Below are 20,988 nucleotides of genomic sequence, written 5' to 3' on the forward strand. Positions count from 1 at the left end.
AAACGATTTTCCCCTCCATTCCAGTGCTGCATTTTCTCGGTACCAACGGTATTCGTTCCTGTAGGATGGCATTCTACGGAGAGCCGAGGGTTTGTTTTGTTCTCTCTTCATAGAAAAACGTGTCGTTCGCTCTTGGTCGATTTTCGTACGACGATGCCGCCAACACGTGCCGAACCACGTTGGGGCGCACTCGGGTGGTGAAAAATCGATGCTGCAGCGGGTAAAGCCGAACTTTGACAGGAAAACGGTCGACTGGAAAAGTCGTTATGTCGACTCGCCCGAACCGAATTTCCTGCCGAACATTGGAAAATATCCCTACGGTGGGTGCTGGTGATAGTCTTTTTCTCGTCGGCGCCAGGATTTGCTTCAGTTATGTGTTTAACGTTCGCCGAAGCGGATATCCAACCAGGTTACGAGCGGAGTTTCGTTGGACGGTTTCGCGCGCGGTTTTTCTGAAGCGGTTGGGCAAAAAGGATTTGGCACTGGCTTTGTCGGGGTTTTTTTTGCCTTTCTTCTCACCCGAGGGGGCATGTGAAGGAATGCAATTCGGCGACCTTTTGCGATAAGGTTTGGTGTGTGTGATCATTTGTGGGTGGAATTTTTATTGCCGAAAAGTGCATTCGGTTTATAGTCGCTGCTGGATGGTTTTGGTCCAAATTCATGGGAATATTTTTGCGGCTATGGTTCTGCCCTTCAGATTGGCTTTTGCGAGTTAAGCTGGATTAGTGGGGTTTTGCGGTGTCGGGTGTGTTTGTGAAACGCATTTCCATGCAGGCTTGAAAGTGCATTTGATGGAAAGTGGATCCTCATGTTGAGCACGGTAGTGGAAGCGAAAATAAATAAAAATCAATTAACAATCCAATATTAAAAAGTCACATACCCATAACAACAGTGGCTGACCCGGCTCGCCTACGTGTTGTTCCGCCTGGGTGTATCGGATCTGGCCAGCCAGGTTTGTGTGCATGTGTGTCGGTGGGTTTTCCGTAGGCTGGCCGTTTGCTAACAGGCACAGTGATGACCCGGTTCCGTAAAGCTCCTCAACAACCCGATTGCTGGAAGGTTTGTGGTGGCACTTCGTGACGTTAAAGGTATTTCAAGCCAATCGAAGGCAGGGAAAATTGTGGCACCCGATGACGACGTGCTGAATGAGTCTACACAATAAAAGTACAACAATGCCGCTTCAATGGTGAAACCATAAAAGTTTTGCCAGTGTGTGGAACCGATACTGGAACAACGCTAAACAAATGTATGCGGGTTAAGGTGGCAAATTTACCACGGAAAGGAATACCAAAATAATATATATTACCTGCGTGCTTAAGCCGAGGTGGGCGCTGAATATAGTTCGCTTTTATGTGGTAATTGTGACCTAATCAAATGTGAAAATGTGTTCCCGTGTTTTTTGAGCAACAAAGTAAACAGTGAGATTAGTGTGAATTGTAAAACCATCAACCAAATTTATAACCGGAGTACTAGATTTCCCAAACCATATACTGTGTTTTCCTTCGCAACGCCTACTTCACTTCAACACACCAGCGACATACGAAAAAACACAGGAAAATAATTCTTGGTGAAGCAACTCAACTCAATTCAATGGAACGGAGAAGGCAAAACAGCATATTTAAGCCAAAGGTAAACCATGTTTGTAGCTACAAAACAATTAATTAAAATATCTCACGTGAGTGCGTTTCCGAGTGAAGTCATGAAGCAAAAGGAGGACCCTACATACGTACAGTACGTTCATTTTTCTCCCTTAATCTAGATACGTGTGTTGTTTCTGATTACGATTCCTGTTACATGTTATTTACTGGTGCATAGGAGGAGCTTTCACGCAACGTTTTTTTCTTCCACTAAAGGAAAAAAAATGAAGAAAAAATAGATAGTGACGGCGATACATGAGCATAATATTTTTGAATTGACAAAAGTATGTAGGTACATAGCCCTTTCATAAACTGTGATTATTGTTTTAAAATGGTTTTAAGGTTTTAAGGACATTTGAAATTTAAAATTATTACTATACAGGGCGGGCTCGATTCTGCGTTCCCCCCATTTTTTTTTTCGGAACAGATAATCGAATCCCATGGATAGTCGAGTGAAAAAATTTTGACTACGAAAACCATTTTTACCATTTCCTACTTTAAAAAGAGGTATATAATTGTTTTTTAAAGAAATTTTTGGAAAATGTTATTTCTGCGAGTCAGATTTTGGATACAGACAGGAGATGACTTAAACAGTGATTTTTTAAAATTGTTTGTCCTCAAGGCAACGAATTTTCTAGAAAACGCTATAGGCTTCCTGTAGAAGTCGTTATAGTATTGGACAACTGTTCAGCCCTTTACAAAACTGAAGATCTCGAAACCGTCTAATTCAGCATCTTCGTTGTCTCCAAACACCTCAGCCAATATGGATCAGAACATCTTGTTATCAGCTAATTAACATAGTAACACCGTTCAGGAAGTAGACGTTCAGTTTGATGTGATGAATGGTAATTAAAAAAATGGGAAGATTGTAATGAATCCCAATAATGATTACCCATTCTAGGATGCCAATGATACATTTTTGACTACAGCGATTTCTGCTTCAAGTATAAACCTACTAAATGATATGACGATGAGATTATTTCTGATACCTCAGCACATGGCCGTAGGAACGGGGGGGGTTTTGGGGGTTAAACCCCCCCCATGAGGGTCCGAAAAAGCAAGCGAGGTATTCTACTTTACACTTAAAATTTTAAATTCATAATCAAATTATAATAATAGAGCAAAGTTATTCAAGAGTAACAATCAAAAACCCATCCCAAGTTCAAAATTCTGCTTCAGTTTTTCAAAATTTTCTCACTTCTTTATGGAATAAGGTTGCCAGATTTTTTTCAGCACGTATCCGCGCTGTTTTATATAAAAACCTAGCAAAATCCGGATATTTGATGTTAAAAATTGTCGACCAAAATCCGGGCAATATCCGGGCAATTTAAGTCAAAACTTAGGAATTGCTCATCAAACATCAAGAAAGAAAACCTTTCATGATTCTTTTTTTCAAAACTTGCTTCGAAAATTTTGGACGCATAAATAGAAATAAATTTACAACACCATTTGTTTATTTTTTAAGTTTGATTTAAGAATGATAATAAACCCGGTAAAAATCCAGGCTTTTTTATGAAATCCGGGCAACAGGATTGAACCGGACTTTTCCAAAATTTTATTTTAAATATCCAGGCCAACCCGGTTAAAACCAGGCAATCTGGCAACCTTATCATAGAAAATCAGGTCTGAATATTAAATTTTGAATTAAACCCATTTTGGAGGTTCTGGTTCCATATTCCCATAACCAAAATTGTTTTTCTACATATTTTCGTATATCTGATTTAATATCAAATTAAGGATTCTTGAATTTCAGTTCGAATAGTCATATGATATCAGGAATGAAAAGCTGCTTTGAAATCCTGGTTTAATTTTGGATTTGCATTTTATATCAAATTTGAATCATGTTTTTCGAAAATCATATGCATTTCCAATATTTTGATAATAGTTTTCCGAATTTCAAAAAAAGAATTTTGTTTTATATTCAAAATCGAAGTTCTTGGACTTTATTATAACACAACACATTTAAACCTTCTAAGGGGGTATCTAAAATTAAAAACTCAGATTCATCAGATGAAATTCACATTTTAATTCAGATTCATCAGGGCTTGGCTCATAATTAAGATTCAGAAATCATATTTTTTTACATTTCAGAAATCGTTATGAAATTCGGAAACACATTCAAAGTTCAATTTTTGAATTCAGGTTCAGAATTCAGATTGAAAATTCAGAAAAAACATTATGCTTGTGAATGAGTTTATCATTCAACATAATATTGTTGAGGAGTTTAAGAGAACATAAACTTAAATATTTGCTTGTCAATTCAATTTCCAGATTTCAATTTTTTTAATCAGAATTAGTTTGGACACAGAATTCAGCTGAAAATTACAAAGATAATGTAGAATTAGAGTAATTTTTTTCAGATTTGTTTTATGCTAAATATTATAAATTATATTTCAAATAAATCTTCCACAGGATTTTAGTTATGGAATTGATTCTTTATGAACAAATATTTTAAAGAAAAGAAAGAAACTGTTAAAAAAAACATGTACCTGATCTTCACCTAAAAAATCTGCACAAATTTCTATATTTTCTCGGTGAATTGTTTAACATTATTAATATTCTAGTTTTTTTAAGCTAAATTTCAAATTAAAATCATAAATATCGATCAAGTTTGTATCAAGCAAATTTGATCCGTAATTTTGTTTATCTTTTACTGTTTTCTTGGAAATTTTTATTTATTTTCATCAAAGGTTAAAATCTTGAAACTTGCAAAATAGTTTGGGAGATTAGGCTTGTTTGATTTGAGTACGGCATAAGCTTTTTTAAGGAAATTGAAGGCTACCCTAAAAAGAACTTATTTTATGCTCAAATCAAATAAATGTAATAAAAAATCTACCAAACTCTTGAAAAAATTCATAAATTTTAACCATCAATGAAAACCAATTCCATATTTTGTTTCTAAAGGTTTCATTAAAAAAAAATTAGCTCACACTTAAGGCTTAAGACCTTTTCTAAAGTAACGATCTAATACGAAAACTATTAATGAGTACTTAAAAATAAATAATTATATAGTTACAAACATATTTTGAATTAAATTGTTTTTGTTCGTGCGTTGTTGGGCAAAAAATCATAGGTAAAAATCAGTCTCCAAAACCCCCCCCATGAGTCGGTTCTTCCTACGGCCCTGCCTCAGCACTGTATGCATGCATGTATGTATGTGTGTATCTTTGACCCACCAGTGGCTGATAAGTTTTCCGATCCGCGGTACGGAAAGTCTCAATCGCACATTCAAATATTGTTCATGCTTAAATCATCACCATAGTTGCAGCACTACCAAGGGGTCCGTTACCACTAGCTCGGGACAGGTTTGACTCATCTTACTCCCTTCCAACTGTTTGAAACAAAAGAAGAATCCTGAAAAAGAACCTTCTCATCATTCCAAATTTGCCCGGCTCCGGCTGGCTTGAACCTACAATCTATTTTATATCGGTTTTCCGAGCGCTTGAAGACCTGTACAATTCCCTCACAAATCCCAAATATTAAAGTTAAGCTAAATAATATTTTCATTTTAGAAAGTAAAAGTTTACTCGAAAATACATAGCTTCCTGACAGTTGTGTGTCGGTGCACTATCTCACTACTCTTCGTAAAAAAAAAATTGGAATCAAAAAATTTAACTCCTTCCAAAAAGGCGGCGATTACACTCCAGTTACAAAAACAAAACGCTTGAGAGAACTGACCTTTATACTGGAAACTCTGTATTACACTTTGACGTTATTCTTTTCCTGATAAAAAAAAACTGGAAATTCGATCTTTTGTTTTAATCAATAAATTTCCTCTTCACAAATACACGCAAACAAAAAAAAACAACAAGAAGAAAATAGACGCGACCACACTTGACTAAGGTCTACTTTTGTTCAGATTATTTCTGAAACCTCAGCATTAGGAAGAAAATAAAACCGTTTGCCTATAGAGATTGAGAGATTTGAGTGGAAATATTATGGAGAAAATCTCCGAAAATAGTAACACTTGGCTGATGATTTTGTTGGATAAATTTTTCAATCATTAATTGCAAATTTCTCCGCTTCAAATGGAGTAATTTTGTCAATTTGTCAATTTGGAGTGAATTTGTCAGTCAATTTGACTCTCCAAGCTAAAAGCGTTATAACTCTTTTCATACTTAACCGATAACAACAAAATTTATATCACTTGAAACCTTGTAATGTCAGTAAAATATGTTTAGAACAAAATTTATTCTAATTTTAACATTTTGTTGTCTTAAGATTTTTGATGCAACAAAAATTTAATTTTCTGGAATTTTTCAAAGTTGACTACTTTGCGCGATTTTCTTTACAAATTGAAATTTCATCTGTTGTTGTGGTCCACCGTCGGGTTATACCCGGATTTTCAGATCTTTTACTTTGTTTGGACAAATCAAAAGTAAATTTATTGGAAAAGAAATTTAATCTACATTCTAATAAGGTGCAACAATTTACGCTGTGAGATTTCACAAAACTATGAAAATTATAAACGTAGAATCATTCCTGAATTTCAAGAACCACAAGCAGAACGCGTCCAGCAGAACGTGTTCCTTTGCTCTCCGAGTCCTACGGTGGGAGGTGATTTAGGCAGAGATCAGAGAACAATGCACGAAATAATGATGATATTACAAGGTTTCAATAGATATAAATTTTTTATGAAATTAGTTATAATTCAAACGACTTATATAGACTTTACTTTTCGAGTGTCAAATTGACACTCTAAGTCGGAAAAAGGAGTTTTTAGTCCTGGCTTCCAGGGTTCGTCCATAAAAAAAATAAAGATGCAATATTAAAGAACTTTTGAAAAGGGTTCCCGAAGAAATGTTTGATTTTTGAAGCTTCTGAAAAAAGTGACAAGCATTCAAACTTGCAATAGTGTCAAATTGACACTCTAATGCGGATAAGGGTTGAATTTTTTTTTTCCACGTTAACAGATTCACTCAAAAATATTGTACGGATAATCGAAAAACGAACAATTGAGACACCGGATTAGGCCCTGGCAAGTTTCTTCTGTTGATTTTTGAGTTTCTTTCTTTCACTCGAGCAGTGAATATGAGTGGATTCACTTTCATTCGAGTAATGAAACTAAAATCCTCGAAATTGAAATTCGTTGAAGCGAGACGAATAAAAGAAAATTTCAATTTCATTCTTTCCTTTCGACGATTTCGAGTACTGCACCGGATAATCGAGTCTACGTAGAATCGAGTGAGTATTGGATTAAAATGAATGTAATTATGATGAGATTTCCCCTTTCTTCCAGTGGAGAGCCGGGTTGGGAGGAGGGAGTCACTGAAACAATATTTGCAATAACTCGAGATCCAACGGAAAAATGAAACCAGAGGATCCGGGAGATCGCATTTTTATACATGAAATGTTACCTTGATGGTATGAGACCTCTCCTTCCTTTCAGTGGTGAAATAACCATCATATCAATATTTATAATAAATCGGGAACTAATAGGGAAAAAGGGATCAAATGTGGCAATCGGAGCGTATTTGTAGAATAAAATGTTTCTCTGATTGTTTGAGACTCCAACCTTCTTCCAATGAGAAGATTGGAAGGGAAGATGGAATAGCTCATACAAATTTCATTATAAATTGAGTACTTATCGGGAATATCAACACTAAATTTGGCATGGGAGAGTGGCATATAGCATAGCATGACTACACATCCCAAGCAACCAAAAGTCACATATTTACTTGAATGATGGCATTAAGTCACAAAAAGTGCATTGAGGTGCTTCAAATTCAAATCAACACTTAGAGTTTTAATTTCAGTTATAACAACATCTAGGCGTGGTCTTGTGGTAGCGTGTTCGAAACTCATCACGAAGGTCGGGGTTCGATCCCCTAGCCGGGCTTAATAAGTAATTTGGCAATTGAGTGACCATTCTGATGCGATATATGTAGGAAATGTAGGAAAGAAGCAATTGAGCAATTTGTCGAATTTGGAATCTGACGCGCGGCATCATGGCGGCACCATGTTCATAGCATAGTAAATAATCAAAAGAAGGTAATATGAATCCATGCCACGGGTGCAGTTGAGATAGCGAGAGATTTTTTGCTCACTTTACGATTTTTTGGAAGCTCAATTAAAAGGCAGCTGGAAGCTGAATAGAAGATCATTAAGACTTGTTTTGGAACTTGAAAGTATGAATAAGAACTTAAATTTTGAGCTGCATAGAACGTACTTCATATCAATGATGGGGCTGAGTAAGCGTTTTGGTACCTGTTCTATAGAACTTTTGGTTGCTTGGGATGTCTTGCATAGGCTTGTCTGATACACAAAGTACAATTTATAATTCGAGACAACACGAGATGCCAAAATAAGTATCTGGATTCAACACTCGTTTTAAGTTATGTGGAGTCGAATATGACATATGACGTTACTTCGTTACGAAAAATGTTTCTATTATAGTCCGAGACTCTGCACACATTAGAAGAGGAGAAGGAGAATTCCATATAAAAATGGCATAATTGGCATAAATGGCATAAAAATAAATAATGAAACTCAAAACAAAGGCTTTGAAAATATAAACCTTTTGAAAACATTAAGATAACTCATCATTGAATTTAACTTAGCAGAAAAGAAATTCGTTAGAATTCAAAGTGTTTTAGAAATAAATAAAATTAAAATATTTTTGTTTATTTTTGAAAGGTGTAACAAAGCACAACGGGTCAGCTAGTTATCTCCAAAATAAGATGTGCTTTGAAAAAAAAAAACTCAAAAGATCACAGTTTTGCTTAAACTAAGGTGCCCATCTTGCCTCGTGTGACCATCATGCATTTCGTTCCCCTATCAACCAGATAAAATTTTTATACAAAAGAAATCAGAATTTCTGTCCTCCTAATTTCCTTAACGATACCTTTCTACAAAGCCAACTCATAAGTTACAGTGTTGCTCTTAAATAGAGTATGCTTGAATCTGTCATTGAAATATAAGCTTGAAACAATTATATGGGGGTTTGCCGACTTTATTGGGGGTACCGTAAACTGGGGGAGCATTTGTCACTTTTTTAATTCATTCTCGAATATTTTGCTTTTTGTTGCTTTTTTTGTAACACTAAAAAGTTTTAAAATACTTACTGAGATAAGGAGAATAAAGCATGATCATTGATAGCAGAACTTTCAAACGATATTAGTGGCTATATTTAAATGTTTGTTACGAAATTAGATTTCATGTTTCGGGGAACTTTGATCATTACGTATTTCAACATCTTCAAAATTATTGTTTTGATGTCAATTAGCACTGAAGGCTTAAAACAGCAATAACAGTAATTTTTTGTTTGGACTCAATTGAATTTTTCAACGTTCTTTCAAAAACAAATGTACTCAAAAAATGAACCATGATGCTGCATACATTTAGGGGCAAACATTATCAATATTTTTTGACCTCAAAAACAAATGAAATTTTACCTTCATACGATTATCTAGGTCCTCCCACTGTTCCTATGTTCTTTTTTATCCAAAATTAACCATTTTATAGGGTTTTTAGTAGTGATGTACCGAATATTCGGTCGGCCGAATATTTAAATATCAACAATAACAGAATTGTCATATTTTCAAATGATTTTTGATTATTTATGAAATATCCTAAAGTAATATCGACAGAGCTACACAATCATCAAAAAGTTATGGTTCAGCAAAACATCTTAGAGGTATCTGTATACATTTTATTGTAGATCGTACAGGAGAATACTGACGAATATCGCTTTATACTTTGATTATCGTTCTTTCCAAACTTTCTTGACATATCCAGGCTTGCTCATAAATCCAATAAAGAATTCGAGATAAGTTAAATCTGCTATGGATCAATAAAAACTTTCAAAAAATTAAAAACTTTCAAAAATCTTCTAAAATTTCCCGACCATGTGGATACGTTGTTTTTAACAACTATTTTGAAAAAATCTTACACAGATTCGATCTTCATCGTTATCAAATAAGCACTTTCAAATTGCTTGACCGCTGTTTCGATATGTTTTGTCCCAGATTTCACAGGAACCCAATCTACTTGTTGATAAACGCCCTTGAAGTGAGTCATCTGATATCCTTCCTGTTTGAAAATAATCGACTGAAACACGAGGGGGATTAAAATGGAAGAAATAGAAGGAAATTGAAATAATCGCTTGTGTTTTTTTCATTAAAACACAATAGAATATTTGACCGAATATTCGTTTGGCCGAATAGTTGAAAAGAACAATATTCGGTATTCGACCGTTCGCCGAATACCACTATTCGATACATCTCTAGTTTTCAGCCATTTGTTCTAAACAGGCTTTCTCATAGAAAACGTCCATTTTTTTATATCGAAAAAGTGTTATAGAATGACCATAAAATTAACTCGAAAACTAAACCATTACAAAGGGAAAAAAGTAAAACTTTTATGTAAAACAACCCATTTGCTTCTAAATGCTATCATTTTATCAGGAAAGGTGTTTGTTTATGAGTCTTTCGTATAAACAAATATTTTCAAAAATCTCCTAATACAAACCAAATTTGGCCTATTTGTAACTAAATTTTTGGGCTTTCAAACGTAGAAAACAATTTTAAGATATTTCAACATCAGACTTAGTTAATGATGATCATCTGTAAAAACTTCATGTTGATCTAACCTCGGTGATCAAAATTCCCCCAGTTTACGGCACTTCTTAATCCACTAGCTTAATCAAAATATAGCGACATAATTGAATTGCTAACGAAAAGTAAGTGGACTGATAAGAAATAAGAGAAATACCGTTTTTATGCCTAACAATGCTGATTATATTTTAGCTCAGAACTCTTATATACCCTTATTTTAGCCCTTCAATGTCTGAATAAATCTCTGATGTGTTTAACTGTGAAAAAGACATTCTCAATATTTTTTTTAGTTTTCTAACCTTTTTTTTTAAATATTCTAAAGCGGCCCACCATACTCCCCAGACCAAGAGGATCCATTGAGCCTCCTGGTAATGGACGCTTTCTGTTCTCAGACATGCCTGACAGCAAAAAAGTATTATCAAAAACAACTAAACGCGAGCAAAATTTACTCGTGCTGAGAAATTTAAAAATATTTACATTATGCGGGGAAATAATATAAACCAAATTTAGACATGAATCTCAGTGGAAAAAGATTTCCTTTAAAAGATCCACAAAAATTAAACAAAAAATTATTTAACTAATTGTTTGAGCTAGCGGACTGTATTTTTGGATTGATGAATTGAAGGACGACACAACACTTCACTTAAAGGTTTTCTCTTTATTTTCATCTCTTAGATTTACATTATTTTACTTAAGAAAGATATCATTACTTGGAAGGTTAACTTTACGATTACAGACGATATAATACGCGCGATCCTTGAATGGAACTGACTGGCATCGCAACGCAAAGCTCTTTTTAATAAGCTTATCGAATGTTCTGGAATATTCTTGGTCAGCTAGCTAGTACACAAGAAGGAAGGTTCTGGAACCTTCTAAGAGAATAATTGAATCAGCACGTGGGTTATACAACGATGGAAAATTCTAAAATGTTCTTTTGGGAAGCCTTCTACACATTCTTTAAGATGATGGTAATTGGCTTGAACACTAATGCTTTGCAAAAAAATATAATAAGGTTTTACTACAAAATTCAAATTATCAGATTAAAAATAGAATTAATGATTTAAAAAAAAAGTGGCAAGGTGATGTGGTTAAAGACTAGAATTTATTGAGGTGACAAATGAGTTGAATAAGTATCAATGTAGAGTGGGTGAAAATGTATGAAACATGGTTTTCTAGTGCTCATGGTTGTAAAATATACGGTTCGAATGATCTTGACGAGACAAAAACAAGTCACTATGGGGTCCGCAAAATCTATCGTGGAGAAAAAAGTTCTGCAACAAAAAAGACGATTTCAGTAAAGAATCAGTACACAGCAAACAATTAAAACCATTAGCGTATTAGCGTGTAGCTAGTTGAACAATTTTGGCTTTCTTACCCTTGAAATAATGCAACATCTGCGATTCGCGACTTTTTTCTCCCACGGAAAATTTTCTTGATCTGACGTTCTTATTTTTATGGAACAAATCAATTCCATGAAGATTAAAAAAAACTGTGATTTGCTACATTTTTAAATAAAAAATACGAAATTATCCCATGCTTTATAAGCTTGAAACGCCCTTTATTGTTACCATATTGCATCCTTTAGTTGCAGTGCTGCTTATTTTGTTTCCAAATTTTCCGTAGGCAATCGCAACGCCCAATCAGAAATCACGTAGTTATTTAACAACATTATAATGACACGTAACCATTCCACTGCATCCTTGGCTTTAGGTTCAGCAAAGCCATCGGATTGTGTAGCATAATACGGCTCTAATGAACCACATTACGACTGGATTTTTCGATCCAAATCCTTCGCCGGTGACTGTTCGGTGATTGTGATTACCGCCAATCGGAAGCCTGCTGAATCACGCTCAAATTTGTGACGCTTCTCGTTTTAGAAGGCCTGCTTAAAGTTCCTGCTCATATTCGTGACCACATTCGTCGGACTGGTTCCAGGTCAGTTGACCGGTAGTTTTGGGTAGGTACCAGGAAATCACCTGCGAAGAAATTGCCTGGCTATGGCTCAATCAGCTCCAGTGAACCATCAATTCCGACGACGATGACGACGACGCACAGAATATAATAATAATGATATCCTCCGTCAGCTGGCTAACACTGAATGGTTGGCCGTTCCTCGAACATACCTGGTGGACAAATCGGCGGTGGCGTTTCCTGGCCAGAATCCAGGAAGTCAACCATTCTATGCCTCCAACGCACCACTTGGCACGGCTTAATCGCTCATTTTGCTTAATTTAGATAGTAATTGCCATAACGGACGGCACACGGACATGATATATGGAGCCAACTGGTGTGGTTCCTCCAACGCAAAGCCTTTTCCGTGGTGACTACATTAGGAGCCAACTTGCGGTCGGTAGGAAGCGGAAGGGACAATTAAACCACTCCAGCAAATTTATCAGAACAGCTGGTACGGAATGTATGTGATTAAGCCGCCCAGGTAAAGACTTCATTGCCAAGTTAATGGGAAATGAAACTAGGCCTATGATTAGTTTCAGACTTGCTACATAACTGCGTACACTTATGAGCGAAACGTGCCTTGCCCAAACAAAACATATTGCAACTTGGAGGTACTTTTACTCAATAGGTTGTTCGAAACAAAATATTAAATAGGTCATTGTAATAGCAATTTGTTGAACAGAAACAAAAATTAAAAATTATTAATCAATTCGCTAGATTACATTGGAAACAATTTTTTTTTCGAACTATTTGGAACCTTTTTCGAAGCGTTCATTGAAATGAACTTGAATCAAACATATAATTTTTTTTAAATCAATTTTTCGTCGAGAATTTCTTGATTTCTTTATTTTTATAATCAGTCAATCTATTTTGTCAACAAAATTTGTATCATTTTATTCAATTAATTCCGGTAAAAACAAAATCTTTATTTTCATGTAGATTTTCCGCATTAATATTTGCATTTCAGATTACCGATTACACAGATTTTAATTCTGAATGCAAATTCGAAAGAAATCAAAGGTCTTGCCTTGACTTCGAACGCAGTTATATTACCAACGATGGCTTAACTTCGATCGCCCCCAAATGCTTTCTATTTAACATGGAAAAAGTTAGAGCAAGCTTTGAAGAATTCTTAGGACTAGGCCAGCCGGCGGAAGGAAGTTTTGAGGCGAACATCGTGAATGATTACACACATCGAGAGGAGATGTTGGACTAACATTTGGTGTTTGTGTCGTTTGATTGCGAACGTTATTGTCAACTAACAACGCATAAGCCTTGTGATCGCTAATAGAAAAAAAATCAAGGTGGCTTGTGGCTTCAAACGGTTTATTGCGAAAATCGTGGCTCCAGAGAGTAATTGAAGCTGGCAGAAAAAGTTGCTTTTCATCAGCTTTCTCATAGTCAATTCACTGCAGCAGCAGCAGCATAACAAGAACTATTTCATGCGAATCTGAAGATATTGGATTAAAATTTCTTACATTTCTAAACATGGCTCCAGAGCCTTCTTTTTTTTCTTTTTGATAGGAAGGGGTTTAAGGTCATTCTTACTCGAGAAATTCTTCCAATTCTTCAAACTTGGATCGATTTTGGATTGATCTTTGCTAGATCGATCTTATGGACTCAAATTTTAGATTTTTTGGATGCATTCTTCTGCCTTACAAAAATCGATTATATCGGCTTATTTTCGATCTTTCGATTTTATTGAAGTTATTTTCAACATATATTTCGAAGATTTTGAGATTCAGTTTCAAAAAGAATTTTAATATCTGCACCATCCGAAATACTGCTTTTCCTTATTGGTGCTACCATGTCTCTAATATAATCGAGACAGAATTGACAGATTGTCCGGTTTTACCCGGACTTAACCGGATATTTGACACTAAACTTGGAAAAAAAAGTCCGGTCCGGCTCGATAGCACGGATTTCGTATAGAAATGCCCGGATTTTTTCCAAAGAACTCAACAAGTGTTTATGTTTTTTTTGCCTCCAAAAAAATTTTTTTTTTTCAAGATACTATACGGTTTTATGGATTAAACTAATATTATTTAAAACTGCTGATGCATTTGAATAAAAAATTGCATTAAATGATTTTCTTCTTGATTTTTGTTAAGTAATTCTCGTGTTTTGGTCAAATTTTGACGGATATTTCTCGGACATTGTTTTTACATTGGGTGTTCAAAATTTTGAAATCAAATGACGGGATTTTGCCAGGTTACTCTATACTTTTAAGGAAAACCTGAACTGTTATCGAATGCTCAAGTAATCTAATGTTGCATAGAATGATTACTTGAAAGCTAACTCAGACTTGAATAACATCTGTACCGTTTCATTCAGCTTAAGATTTAAGTTCATATAGAAACTTGAAAAATTTACAGTCGGTAAAAGGCTGTTCAGCTTTTAAACGAAACCACAACAAAAATTTATTCTATTAAAATATAGAGTTCATTTTATGTTTTCTTTCGAACTATTAACTACAATCCTTAAAGTAATGATTAAGTATTGCCTCTACTCTTGACGAAAATTATACTTGAAAAAATTTAGACGCTTCAAGAATTGAACTTGAGCCTTCCAAGTGATAGCTTCTAAATCAGTGGTTTTCAAACTTTTTTCATTCACCGCCCCCTTCTGCAAAATTTTCGAGCTCAACGCCCCCCTAGGCAAATTTTCAGAAATTTAAAAAAAAAATAATCTGGATCGTTAAAAACCATTAGCCAGTGTTCGGCATTAAAGCGCTAATCGCTAATTTGTCTGCTCCGTTTTTGTTAGATAACTATCGTTTTCATTTATTTTTTCACCAAACTTTTATACTAGCAGATAGAGAAACGTCACCACAAGTAATCAGTCAAGGAAGAATGCTGATACATGCTTTTTCCTAGTGTCTGGCGTTAAATCGCTAATCGCTAATTAGTCCGCTACTTTTTTGTTGGCAATTTTATTTTCATACGGAATTTCTGTTGAAAACACGGAGAAACAAACTCCACATGGTGTAATTATTCAAGCAGGAATGTTGATAAATGTTATTTTCTATAAAGTGATCAAGTTTTTTGAGCCGTAAGTTCCCCAAAAATAAAGTTAAAAAATAAACATACAAACAAAAATTTAGCAGACTAACTAGCGAATAGCGTTGTAATGCCGACCTCTGCCATTAGCTTTTGGCTTTGTGTTCTTGTAAGACTAAACTAGTATTTTTCTTGATACCTGAATTTCAGTCCTGTTCAAAATTTTGCAGCAGAAATAAAATCCTTCATATATTTTTTCCAATAAATCTATTACTTTATCACAGATGATGCCTTTTTACACAGATTATTTCGAAGTTTTTTTTGCAGATTTTTTGAGACAATAGGTTTTAAAGATTATCATGAATTGCTATATAAAATTTATCTTTTGAAGTATAAATTACAAAACAACCCGAATAGCCAGAACCATGGTATTACATTCATGTTCCAATGAATTCTAATGTGACCATGTACTTCACAGTTTAAACAACATCCGAGCGTTAATATTTATAGCAAATTATAACAATTCATATTTTTCGTGTAGGTTGACAATCTGACCGTACGACACGTGTTTTTTTTTTCGCAGGAGAATTTTTCAATCGGCAGCAGGACTTTTGTTCTAAGAATAGTGCTCTAATCGGAGGATTGAAAGGTGTTCGAGTTTCGAAACGGTGAGTTTTTAAAAGTCTACGTAAGTGAGGATCATTCTAAATAAAAATTTTGTTTTCAATTATAGGGATAAAAGAACACAAATTGCTCGTCTCGAACTGGGAAAAAATGCCACCGGACCGGAAGCACCAAGTGGCCAAAAAGGAGCCAGCCTCCCAGCGAAGGATCCTCATCAGAAGGGGTACGTGGTGATGCCGTTGAGTGAATAATTAAAGTGAAAAAATATGTGAAATTATGTGTTTTTTTGTTAATTGAAAAATAAATCAAGTTATTTGCAATACATAAAAATAAGATTTTTCATTGTACAAATCATATGTACGAGCGAAAAAATCCCACCATTTACAAACCCTGAACAAGAATTTTTATTTCACCGGGCAAACAATGGAAATCAATGGATTTTCATGGTTTTACCATGAAAAAATGGAAGCTGTTATCACCATGAACTTTATAGTTTTGAGCTTTCTAATGTATGGGAAATCGCCATTTTTTTCATGGTCACGCTGCATAACAATTCCCCTTTTTCATTGTTATTTTCGTCAAAACTATGAAATGTATGGTCGAAAAATATGAATTTCAATGTGCATTCACGGTATCGAGGAAGATAATAATTATAGTGAAAACCGTATAATTTATGGTTTGTGAATATGGAATTCGTGGTTTTTTCACCATATTTTTCTATTCGGGAAGATCAACATATACAGCGTACTCAAAATCTGGGACAATTTAAAAAAAAATGACAGCAAAAATTTATTTGCAGCTTTATGCAATTGTAGATATTTAAATCTTGAACCTGATGTTTAGTTCTGTAACGTAGTTTTATTCTTTTGCATCGAACTTATTCGTTATTATTTCTAATCTACGTTGTGTCGTGGTTTGTGAAAATATGAAGTACGACCTCACCGCCCTCCTGAGCCCTTTTAACGCCCCCCAAATTTCAAAATTGAGCTCACCGCCCCCCTGGAAGTTCTCATCGCCCCCAAGGGGGCGGTAGGGACCACTTTGAAAACCACTGTTCTAAATGAACACGCTAGCTTTGTTCCATGATATGTGGCTAAATTGATGGTATTAAAAAACCAGCATAAATAAAAATCTGTAGCCTTTTTTTACTTAGCATTTCTCCAAGAGAAAACGAACACAAACATATACAGGATCTCAATGAAACAAGATGTTTCCTTGAAGAGATTCCTTTTTTCTTAACACTAAGCGTTCATCTATCGAGGACTTCGAGGGTATGATAGCTAGCATCTCCCAAATGCTAAAACCACCAACCCACCGAAAGTGTACTATGTATGCCGTGACCGAGAGTCGATCTCATACCCCCTGGCTTACAAGACATGAAGGCTGTCCTCTATGCCACGGGCGGGCGGCGGCTAGAACTGACTCAAAATGGTTTAATTGTTTTAATCAATAAAGTTACAATATTTATACTGATGACTCTTATATAACGCGCACATAATTTAAAAGTATGTCGTATGGAAAAATGCATATGTTTATGCTGTTTTTCATATGTTATAATGATTCAACCAAAGTCATGGAAAGTTGAACATTTTGCTGTTGAGTTTGAAAACATACATTGCCGGCCAAAAGTTTGGGATCAACCCTTCTTTAAGGGTTGAATGTTCTTTAACATTAAAATTTTAATTGGTCAAATCTCAGCCATCTTATTACATATTGAAATTCTTTTGGTCTCATTCAAAAGATCGTGAGCAAAACCTTCTTCTTATGTATTTGACAAAATGTTAATATTGAGTATATTGACTTCAATTTAGCTTAAAGTTCGGACATTTGTCAAAAACGGAACTTAAATTCAAATCCGATTATCTCAGGGGGGGGGGGGGGGGGGGGGGGGTGAATCAATTTTCAAAATTTGAGTTTCATTCAAATCCTTTTTTTAAGATTATAATAAAAAATGTGTTTAATTTTGTGCGGAAAATTTGCAACGGACCTAAAATGTATAAAAAATGATGAAACTTTAGATTAAGTTCTTCAAAAATATGCCAACCAAATTTCTATAAAGCAAGTTCTACTCATTAGCTTCTAAATCAGCTTACCAGATAAAAAATATGTTGTTTGATAACAGAGATACGCGTGAAATAAAAATACATGCTTTAGAAGACTGATACCAAACTTCTGGCCGTTACACCATACTACGGGGTGATCCCAAACTTTTGGACGATGACTTAAGTAGAATTTTTATATATTTTAAGTACATTGCAAATTTTTCGCACAAAATTAAACGAATGTATTTTAATAAGTATGAAAAAAAGGATTCAAATGCAACTTGAGTTATGAAATTTGGTTCACCCCACCATGAGATGATCGGATTTGAATTCTTAGTTCGGTTTTTGAAACATGTCCCAACTTTTAACTTAATTTTAGTCCTATAAACTCTACATTAAGATTTTGTCAAACACATACGAAGAAGGTTTTGCTCATGTTTTTGAGGGGGTGATCCCAAACTTTTGGCCGGCAGTGTATATTATCAATGCTCATTTCGTACCAACATTTTAAATGTATGAGCTTTCCTGTCGTTATTCACTGTTTATTTCAGTATAAAGCAGCCCTCATGAAGTACGTCTCGTAGAGATCGATCCTTTTGCTTAGATTTTTAAAGTGGATCGATCTTCGAACCATTCAGCTGAATCGATCTTGGGAATCGAACTTTTTTTTAATATCTTCATAGTACAGGTTTTTTTATGAAATTTATCTGAAATTTTATCACCTCTTCTCGGCCAGCATTCAACGCATCTACAAAAAAAAATTAAAAAAATACATAATCCGCCTCCACTGTATTTTCAAAACTGGTTGGGTGGCAAAATTGGGGTTGCATTAACAGACTGCAATAACAATAGAATTATTAAAAAAAATTAAACTTAAAATTTTTACAAAATATTACTGTTATTTATTGTCTTCATTTTGAAAATCTGTGTTCTATAAAAAGCAATAACATTTTTGTTGGTTAGATCATAGATAGATGAAAAAGCTATAACCATCTTACCTTTTTTCGCAAATATGGAAAATTAAAGGAAAATAATGTGAAAGCTGTTTTTACATTGGGACAGTCGAGAACTGCACATCGTCTCCCCTTTCTTGCAAAATATTATATTTTTTCGCAACCATCATTTGTTTTGATTCACCTAACGTCGTTTCTACTTTCTTTATCAATGGTGCGGTTACTGTGATATATTGTGTTTTCTTTTATGTGAAATTTTTTGTCTCAGGATACTTTGGTCATTATCGTTAATATTCCTTCATTTAGTAAGGACTCTGCTCACATGATGGCGCGCATGGCGTGTCTTCAATTTTTTTGAGGTATTTATTTGCTTGAATGCTAATAACTCGGAGTGCCATTCTTCAAACACTATCAGTACATTCAATTTCAGTCTATTCTTGAAGTACATGAGGCAAAACAGTTTTTTTTCTCGAACAAGAAAAGGCATTGGAGTATATTTTTATTACCAAAATTAGCCATTTTTAACCAAACTTTGCTTTTTAACACATTTTATGAGTTACACTGACTTCTAATATAAACATTCATAATTGAATAAGTTAAATTGCGTTTGAATCATTAACGTGTCATAGTATTTTTTCTGGTTGGAAAACTTAAACAGAGTTTGCGAGGATAGGAAGATTAGAAAGTTACCTAGCCATAAAGGGGATACGGTCAAAATTTGGTCAATATCAACTTGACGTATTTCTTTCAATTTTGCATTTATAAACCTGAAAACCCCTCATTAAGGGTGTGTGTGTGTGTGTGTGTGTGTGTGTGTGTGTGTGTGTGTGTGTGTGTGTGTGTGTGTGTGTGTGTGTGTGTGTTTTTTTTTTTTAGTTGGTAACCACAGGTGGTAAATCCCGGTTTACGGATTGTATTCCAAGGCACGGCGAGCCACCGCGTCCCCCCAGTTTGCTACTCTGGGTCCATGGGTACAATGGGCAGACTCATGATATACTCCGTGTATACCCCCTACTCCCTAAACTCCACCTGGGGCCGCAGACCTGGTTCCCACCTCGAACTGTTTAGTACACTATGCTTCAATAGTGGGAGGTCTATTCGCGCTAATGCGCTCAAAGGCAATACTCATTAACGAGACCACTTTCAGCAAAACCTCTCATCCTTACGACTCGACGCCTGAACTCTCCTCTAACGACTTGAGAACCGACATCTCCTCGCAATGACTCGAGATTCCCACACAAACCTCTCCTCTTCGCGACTTGAGGCCTGATCTCTCCTCTAACGACTTGAGATCCGACCCCTCCTCGCATCGACTCGAGGTTTACCTCTCCTCTGCACGATTCAAGGCCCGATCTCTCCTCTAACGACTTGAAATCTGACCTCTCCTCGTAATGACTCGAGGTGACCACTTGTACCCCTCCTCTTGTTGGTAAGGGGCCTGATCCCTCCTCTTACGACTCGGGACCCGACCTCCTATCATAAAGACTCGGGGTTGACCACACAAACCTCTCCGCCTGAAGGTTTGAGGCCTGACCTCTCCTCTAACGACTCGAAGCCCGACCTCTTATCTTCAGGGTTCGAAGTTTGTCACCTTGCCCGTCGTGTGCCAGATCGAGAGCAGCTTATCCTGGACTCGCGCCTGTCACGGCACACGCGCGGGACTTAACGCAACTACTCGGATGATTCCCGACGAAGACGTCATCCTACACCGACTCGAATGGCTCGCCCGGCGTCGAGAGCCACTCTACCCGTGGGTATTCCCCGAACGTGGAATAACCCTTTCCCAACGATTTCCACTGCGAAGAAGGTCAAGTCTTATCCCCGCAGCTTCTGTCGTTGAGAACCGCTCTACTCGGATACTCCCCGAAGGTGGAGCATCCTACACACGAACGCGGCGCACCCACGGCATCCGCTACGCAGAAGGTATTGTCTTATCTTTGTAACTTCAAACCGTGGGGTCGGACGCACTCTACTCGACAGCCCCCCGTCGATGGGGTCAGTCTACTCCGACCGTTGTCCGGTCTTCTTTATCCCCCTTGGTTGGCAACCCTAGGATTTTTGGCCCGCGGATTTTCCTGCCCGTTGTGTGCCAAATCGAGAGCAGCTTATCCTAGACTCGCGCCTGTCACGGCACACATTCGGGACTTGGAACGCTACGACTCGGATGTTTCCCGACGGTGACGACATCCTACACCGACTCGAGAGGCTCGCCCGGCGTCGAGAGC

At 36.0% G+C, this 20,988-nt stretch overlaps 1 protein-coding gene across 1 annotated transcript in view; it reads left to right on the top strand.

The window, feature by feature from the left end:
• Positions 1-381: 381 nt before the first annotated feature.
• The window catches only part of LOC129737866 (hemicentin-2-like), an 811,499-nt gene continuing 790,892 nt past the window's right edge, over positions 382-20,988 (top strand). The window contains exon 1 of the mRNA XM_055729030.1: positions 382-1,629. The gene's annotated coding sequence lies outside the window, so the exon portion shown is untranslated. The remainder of the gene's footprint in view (positions 1,630-20,988) is intronic.

Source organism: Uranotaenia lowii, chromosome 1 (genome assembly GCF_029784155.1).
Source record: "Uranotaenia lowii strain MFRU-FL chromosome 1, ASM2978415v1, whole genome shotgun sequence".
NCBI lineage: Eukaryota > Metazoa > Arthropoda > Insecta > Diptera > Culicidae > Uranotaenia > Uranotaenia lowii.